Raw genomic sequence first — 9,199 nt, forward strand, 5'->3', positions numbered from 1 at the left:
AATTCATGTACACTTCTGAAAGAAATACTGTAAATCATAGAGTCTCTCAGAAGAAAGGTGTTCTTGAAGTTAATACTCTGAATGCCATACTGGCTCAGAATAAGATCTTGACCTAACAGGTCAATATGATCTCCCAGCATCTGACTGGAATACAAACTGCAGCTGGCAGTACTCAAGAAGCTTCTTTTGAAACAGAAGCTTATGATCCTGATCAACCTACCATGGAGGAGGTGAATTACATGGGAGAACCCTATGGAAACACCTACAATCCTTTATACAGGAACCATCCTAACCTCTCATGAAAGGATCCACAGAAACTTCAGCAAGGTTTCAATAACATTCAAGGTGGAAAGAACCAGAACAGGTTCAACAATAGACCACCGTTTCCATCTTCTCAAGGGAATATGGAAACCTCTAAGTAGAGCCTCTCTGACTTAGTTACTCTAGTTTCCAGCCTCTCGAAGACCATCCATAGTTTCATAAATGAAACAAGGTGAATCCTGACACTCTTCCCCGTAACACTGAGGTGAATCCTAGAGAAGAGTGCAAGGCCATAACCATGGAGGTTGAGGCCAAAATTGGAGATAATAGGATGGCGTTGAACGTCAGTGAAGGACATATCGCTAGGCGTTCAACGCCCAATCTGGTAGCAAGCCTGGCGCTGAACGCTAGTGAGAAACCCCTCACTGGGCGTTCAACGCCCATCCTGGCAGCAGAGCTGGCGTTGAACGCTAGCCAGGTAGCAATAGCAGGGCGTTTAACGCTCAAACACACAGGCTTCCTGGCACTGAACGCCAGTGAAGAACCCAACCCTTCACTAGGCGTTCAACACCCAACCATCCAGGATATCTGGCACTGAATGCCAGTGAGAATCCCTCACTGGGCATTCAACGCCCAAATACACAGGCTTCCTAGCGCTGAACGCCAGTGAGGAACCCCTAACTAGGCGTTCAATGCCCAAACAGGCAGCCACTCTAGCGCTGAACGCAAGTGAGGAACCCCTCACTAGGCGTTCAACGCCCACTCAACCAGGGAAGCTGGCATTGAATGCCAGCAAGGACATCCCTGTTGGGTGTTCAACGCACAAAACACTAGAGGGACTGAAGTTTAACGCCAGTAAGGGTGGACAGCAAGTGTGTTCAACAATAAGCTAACAAAGCTGGCGTTAAACTCTAGTAAAAGCACACCTTCTGAGTGCTTAAATCCCACTCAAGAATCCTCTATCCCAGAACCAAAGGAAACCATAAAGACCATAGAGGTTCCTTTGAATGCACTTCTGTAGTGGATAAGTTCTTATGACTACTCATCCTATGATGAGGATGAAGACACTAGGGAAGAGCAAGTTGCTCGGTACCTAGGAGCTCTTATGAAGCTAAATACCAAGTTATTTGGTACAAACCCTCTGGAGGAAGAACCTCCACTACTTTCCAAAGAAGTCCATGCTTTGGTTCAGCAAAGGCTACCACAGAAGCTTCTAGATCCTGGATGCTTTCTGATTCCTTGCACCATAGGCACCATGACCTTTGATAAGGCACTATGTGACCTAGGGTAAAGCATAAACCTCAAGCCACTCGCTGTAATGGAGAAGCTGGAAATCCTTGAGGTACAACCTGCAAACATCTCATTAGAGATGGCATATATGACAATGAAGAAGCCATATGGCTTAGTAGAGGATGTCTTGGTAAAAGTTGAAAACCACTACATCCTTGCAAACTTCATAGTCTTAGACATAGGAGAGGATGAGGATGACTCTGTCATCCTTAGAAGACCTTTCCTAGCCATTACCAATGCTATCATTCATGTGGCTAAGGGAGAACTGACCTTACAACTATGGAAGGATTACATCTTGTTCAAGATGCCTCATCCTAATTCTCCCTCTAAAAGAGAGATACATGTGCAACACCTAGTGTTGCAACCCTCTCTTTCTATGTAGAGCTTTACTGAGCCCCCAAACTTCAATTCTAAGTTTGGTGTTGGGCAGCCATCAACAAGCTCTAAGCACAAAGGTACTAAGAAGAAAGTACCTAAAGGCTGGAGGGACAAAAAAGTCCCAACAGAAGGCCTCTCATCAACAGTGAGTCATGTCTTGTCTTTAGAGCATGCAGAGCTCATTTATGAAAGGACATGAAGAAAGTTCACTATAAGGGGCAAAAATCTGAGCTAATACTCACCTCCGTGAGGAGCTAACCGTCAAGCTAATGATGTTAAAGAAGCGCTTGTTGGGAGGCAACCCAACCTTAATTAATTATTTATTTTCATTTTTATTTTTATTTTTAGAGTCATGATCATGTGCATCAGTCAGAACAGAGACAGAATTCACAGCAGTGAAAACAAAACACTGTGGATGGAGTGTTAAAAGTTGAACGCCAGCCAGGGTACCCCTGCTGGGCATTCAACACCCCTAATGAGCAGCATTGTTGCCGTTCAACGCCAGCTAATAAACCCTAAATTTGTGATTTATCTTGTGCTTAATTTGAGGGATTTTATCACCTTTTCCCACATTTATTCAATAAAATAGCATGGTTTTGCAATTCTCCCTTAATTGTGCTTAAATGTGAAAACATGCTTTTTAGGCCTTAAAATAGCTAAATTCAATTCACTTTAATTCCATTCGATGCCTTGATGTATTTGTTGAGTAATTTCAGATTCATAGGACAAGTATTGGATGGAAGAAGTGAGGAGAAAAGCATGCAAAGTGGGAGAATTTATGAAGAAATGAAGGAACCGTAAAGCTGTCAAGTCCGACCTCTTCACACTCAATCGACCATAACTTGAGCTACAGAGGTCCAAATGAGGCGGTTCTAGTTGCGTTGGAAAGCTAACATTCATAAAATTTGCCATATGTTACTTCGCGTTCAGGGGCGCGCAAGTGCCATGTATGCATGCGTGCCAATGCTGCTCGTGGCCCACTAAAGTAAAATCGCCCCCAGCGATTTCTGAAGCTCTTTGGGCCCAATCCAACTCATTTCTAATGGTATTTCATGCAGAATTCAAGTTGGGGCAAAGGGGGAGCAATTGCTTTGAAGTGTTAGCATCATGTAGTGTAGTTTCTAGAGAGAGAAGCTCCCTCTTCTCTCTAGAATTAGGGTAGGTTAGGTTAATTTTATCTTAGATCTAGTACCAATTTCATGATCTCATCTTGTTTTCTCTACAGTTTCATGTCTCTATTCTTGGTTCCTCTTAGTTTTCATGTTAATTCCCCCTTTTTCCTATCTTTTATGTTTATGAATGCTCATGTTAGATTTGAATCTCTTTTAATGCAATTTAATGTTGATGTTTCTTTTACTGTTGAATGGAGTTGTGATTTTACTTTTCTTGCAATTGGTAGTTGGTAGATTTTATCTTTCCTTGCAATTTACTATGCTTTCCTTTTATACCCACCAAGTGTTTGACAAAATGCTTGGTTGGGCTTTAGAGTAGAATTTTATGCTCTTGGCTTGAGAAGGTAACTTAGGAACTCTTGAGTTGCTAATGTCCAAGTGATTGATGATTGGGAGCCATTGACCTTAGATCTCACTAATTGAATTGGTAGAGAACTAAGACTTATGGACTTGGATTGACATAGCTCATTTGAATTTCCTTTATCATTTAGAGGACGACATAATGGGGTTGATCCTTGCCAATTTTCATGTCTCTTATTCCAAAAAACCCCAAAACATACTTCATAGCCAATAATTGACCACTTCATTGCAATCATCGTGAGACGACCCTGAGTCCAAATACTATGGTTAATTCTTATTTGGGGTTTGTTCTTTGTGACAACCAAAATTTTTGTATGAAAGGATTATTGATTGGTTTGGAAACTATACTTTACAACAAGACTCCATTAGATAAATTCAAAACCGTCAAGAACCCGTTCATCAAAATGGCGCCGTTGCCGGGGATTGCAATAGTGTTATATTTTTGGCTATTGTATATATGTGAATATTGTAAATAGCTTGATTTTTGGATTGCTTGTTAGTTTTTGCTAGTCTTAGTATTTTGTTTCATTATTTCTTATTAGTTTTTGTTTCTTATTTTCTCTTGCTACCATGAATTCTGACCTTGGCTATGAGTGTGATTACAACTATGTTGTAGAAGATGGAATTTACAATGACAACATGCATCAAGGATTTGGAGATCAAAGGTGGGAGGAGCCTCAAGCTTTTGGACAACCTTCTTGGCAACAACTTCCCCCGACTTCCTATGAGTATAATTCAAATTTTCATGCATACCAATCTAATGTATGTGATGACCCTCATTGTGATTGTCAACCACAATCATCATATGCATATGAACCCCCTCCTCATTATAGCCCTTCACCATACTTACAAGCCTCATACCACTATTCACCTCCGTATGATCCTAACCCATATCCACCATACCAACCACCATATGAACCATACATAGAGCCACCATTATTCCAATACCAATACTCCCCTGAATCACAAAATCCATACACACCACTTCAAGAATTTTACCAATATGGACCACCTTCCAACTACAATACCCTTCCCTCAAATAATGAACCCTCTCTTCCACCATCACCTCCCGATGAAGCCCTTATGCTAGAATTGAGAGATCTTAAATCTCATTTCTTAAGGCAACAAAAGGAGGATGAAAAGAAGTTTACGGAGTTAAGAGCAAAAATAGCCATCATGGTAGAAGCCATTGGCAACATAGTCTCATTCTTCCTAAGCCTATGCGATCAAGGCACTCCCATTGTTGAAAGTGGAGAAGCAACCAAGGAGCTTAGTGAGGAAATGGACTTGAATCTTCAAGGTGGAGAAGAAGAGTTAAAGCAAGAAGTGCAACAAGAGGAGAAGGTAGAGATGATTGAACCAAAGGATGTAGTGGTTGGAACCTTAGGATATGTTGAGTACATAGAGAAATCACAATTTGAAGAGCCTTCTTCCATGGAGTTTGAAGTTGATGTTGAAGAGGAGAGTGCACAACCTCCAAGATACAATGTGATTGAAGAATTAGAAGAAGTGTTCCAATCAATAGGTCCTCCTATTTATGATGATTCCGAATCAACATGTGATCCCTTTGAGCTTGAAGAACCCTTCCCAACTCTACTTGGAATTGATGAAGAGGTAGATTTCACTCAACCTCCTATTTATAATTTGAGTGATGGGGAAGAGCTAGAAGAATTTGATAAAGAAGATGTGAACTTGAGGAAGCATGGCAAGAGGTAGAGCTTGAAGAACCTTGCCAAGTGGTGGAAGCCTCTAGAAGATGATGGACAGGAGTGGAGCATGCTTTGTCAAGATCGTTGGGAACTCCTCCACCTAGGTTGTCATCTAATCCTTCATTTGAGTGGGTAAAACTTCTAACTCTTAGCTTTATTATCCCACTTGAATTTGGTTTGCTTGAGACGGATGGCCAACTTAGGGCGCTTTGTGGAATTAAGCGTAAGAGGAGGATGTTTAGTGGTTGGCATTGTAAGTCTAGGCTCATTATGGTTGAAAGCTCAAAATTGAAGAGCATGGATTGGTGTAGTGCTTAAGTAGATGGGTTTAGGAGGGTAGTTTGGTGCCTTCATGAGAATTCATCTCCCTTGCCACCCGGAGGAAATCACCATGATCAACTCAAGGACAGGTATGAAAACAAAATGTGGGATCCTGGATTGCACAAGGAAGATCAACTTTGGGAGCCCCACGCTTGTGAAGAACTCCATCAATATTTAGTGCAAAAAATAAGAAATCTTGGGGCACAATGGAGAACCAAGCATTGGTGGATGTTCCAAGATGGTTACAAGCACAAGCCACCTTGATGAAGAGCTCCCCAAAAGTCCAACTTAAGGACAATAAACAAAAGTGCTAGGTGGGAGACACCTCACCATGGTAAATTTTTTCATTTTCTTTTTTGTAAATATTGGTAAAATATGTTTAATTCCTTGTTTGATTGCTTAGTTGAGTTTAATTGGGAGTCTATTAGGTTAAATAAGGTTTTATGATGTTTTGGTAGTTGTTTAGAGGTTTGGAATGCTTAGTTTGGTGCAAAAACATAGAAAAATTTTGAAAAACAGAGCACCATCCACGCGCACGCGCACTTTACGCGTACGCGTGACCCAAGTATTTTCAACCATCCACGCGCACGCGCCATGTACGCGTACGTGTGGATTGAATTTTTCCGCCCCTCCATACATTTTCCCGAGAGTTGTTCCTGGAGTGTGCCAACCTTGTGCCCCAAAGCACGCGCACACGTACCTTGCGCGGGCGCGCAGCTCTCGAAATAACCCACCGACGCACGAGCGCACTGCACGCGTACGCGTCGCTTCCATTTCATCAATCCACGCTTACGCGCACATGACGCGCACGCGTGGATTGCCCTGTTTCACCAATCTTCTTTTCTTCTCTTCTTTCCATTTCTTTCCTTCTTCTCTCTTCTCTTTCCACCCTTCAAACATCATCCAACACTACCAAACATCATGTAACACCATTTCTTTTAGTTAGTTAGTTTGTTTAATTTTTGTTTTCCATTATAAGTGTTGAATTACTAATCTTGTTTACTATTTACTGCTGCTTATTACTAATAGGATGTTAGTAACATCATTGTGTTATTGCCATTGTTGGATTCCTTTGTTGAGGTTACAATTTATTACTTGGTTTTGGATTTTCATGTTGAACATTTGTAAATACCAAGTACATGTTACAATGCCTTTAAGCTTCTTAACTCTATTGAATCGCATGTTTTGGCCACCATGCATTCATCATCCATTGTTAGGCAATTGTACATTATCATTGCATTTTTTTAGGTGATGCTTGTTTATGATTTACCTTATTCACATCACCTATTTCATGCATTGAGATTTTGGAATTGTGAAATTGGATCGAAAGCTTACCTAGTGACATATTTTTGAGCTTTGTAAAGCTTTGTGGACCATGCTTGCTATGTGATTGATTTTCACTTCTATGTCCTTTTTCCTAAGTTCCATAGCATCCATGTGTTTCACCTCTATGTCACTTAGGTGTTGCAACAACTTCAATAAGTGTCATTGTTTGATGTGTGAGCTCTTTATACCATTTTGTTCACTAAGTCTACTTACACATCAATCAATGTCCATGCATTATCCAATTTCACAATTGCTTGCCCTTTTTACTTGAATGCTTTTGTGCTTCTTCACTACTTGTTGGGTTGTTTTCACCTACAAGTCTTTTAAGGTATCTCAAGCACACTAGAATGGGTGAAGTGTATGATTTCTTTTGTGTAATTGTGACATAGCTTTTTAGATTAGCGTGTGTGTGTGTTTTAACCAGCGCGCAATTTTAGAACCCACACACCTATTTTTCATCAATGTCGCACCGATTCACTCACTCCATTCTAGTGGTTCTTACCTCATTCCAACAATTCACGCTTCCTTACTTTTGTATTTTCTCATCTTACGGTGTTTCTTTTGTGTTTCATGATCAATGCACCACAAGCAAAAATGGAAGCGGGAGGAAGAACACACAGCAACCGATTGACCTACCAGCTGAAGGTGGCAACTCGGAGAGTCGCCGTACCCCCTTGCTCATCTTTGGATGCACAGAGGACGGTGCAAACTTTTAAGTGTGGGGAGGTCATCCGACCACTTGGCGTTTTTGGGTAACAAGTTTCTAATCCCAACACTTTTGTATTTTGTTTTAGGATTTTTAGTTGCATTATCTTGTATTGCATATGTATATATTAAGCTTAGTCAAAATAATCAAAATTTTCAAGGATTTTATCTAGAGGGCACCCCAATTGATTGAAAAAATTTTTTTTTATAACTTGCTTGAATTATATATTTTGTGGATCATGTTCTTGAGCTAAGAACACAAGCATGTGAGATTTGAGCCTAATTGTGTGGTTACATCATACATAACCACTTATTTTCATTCTTGAGTGCATTATTCTCTTCATATGATTGTGATCTTTGATTTGTTTAATTCTTTATGTCCATTATTTTGTGTATATATGCATTTATATGATTGAGGCCATTGTTTCAAATAGCTCACTTACCCAAATAGCCTACCTTTTATCTTCCATTGTTAGCCAATTCTGAGCCTATGCTTAACCCACTTATTCTTAATTGTAGCACATTACAAGCCTAAGTGAAAAACAATAAATGTCCCTTATTTGGATCTTTGATTAGCTTAGGCTAGTGAGGGTGTTTATCATTTGATTTTGGGAGAGTTGGGAACATTGGGTAGAGACAAAAGTGTGTTTACGTTTTTGTTGAAAAATCTTGGGAATTGGGTATATACTCATGTATTAATCATGTGTAAACCGTATGCATTGATATTCTTGTATATATGTTAGTTTGAAAAGAAAAAAATGATAAGATAAATATATATATATATATATATATATATATATATATATATATATGATAGTAAAAACAAAAAGAAAAATAAAAAGAAAAAATAGAAAAAGAAAGAAAAAGAATTGCAATAAAAAGGGGACAAAATGCCCCAAGTAAAGCTCAATAAGAATCAATGCATATGGGTGGTGATCAAAAAGAGAATGCATGAGTGTGTGAAAAAGTGAAGAATGGGTAGTTAGGTTTGTTTAGAATTGTATAGGTTGTCATAAGTTAGGTGAGAAGTTTAAGTTAATCAAAGATTCGAATTTCAAGCTCACTTGACCATATGCATCCTACCTTGACCCTAGCCCCATTACAACCTATGAGAAAGCTCTCATGATATTTATATGCATGCATAAAGTAACCCATCAATGCAAGAGATAGCTCAAAGTTCAACACCCATGGAAAATATAAAAAGAAAGGAAGCAAAAAGACAAAATGAATAAAGTAAAATGCAACTAAGAAGAAAAGGAAGAGAGCAATTAAATGCAACTAATAAGAGAAAAATGCAAACAAAGACAAAAGAGAATGGAAGGGATAAAAAACCTTGAGAAGAGGAACAAGGTAAAGTAGACTGCAAGTGAAAGTAGGAAAGGAGGAAGGAGGAGGAGAAAGGAGAGAGAGAGTAGGATCGCCAGAGGTGGTGGTCGCCAGTGGTAGTGGGCGGAGGTAAGGTGGTAGGAAGATGAAAGAAGAAAAGAAGAAGGAATGGGAGAAGGAAGTTGAAGAAACAAAATAAAACAGGGCACCCAGCGTATCAGTTGCGTCGGACAAGCGACGCATGCGCCCCGTCCACGCATACACGTGGATGAGTGGAAAAGAGTAGTAACACGTAAGTGTTGCCCACGCATACGCATGGATGGAAGAAATGAGAGAGGACGCGTACGAGTC

Source organism: Arachis stenosperma, chromosome 10, assembly GCF_014773155.1.
Source record: "Arachis stenosperma cultivar V10309 chromosome 10, arast.V10309.gnm1.PFL2, whole genome shotgun sequence".
In the NCBI taxonomy this organism is placed as follows: Eukaryota; Viridiplantae; Streptophyta; class Magnoliopsida; order Fabales; family Fabaceae; genus Arachis; species Arachis stenosperma.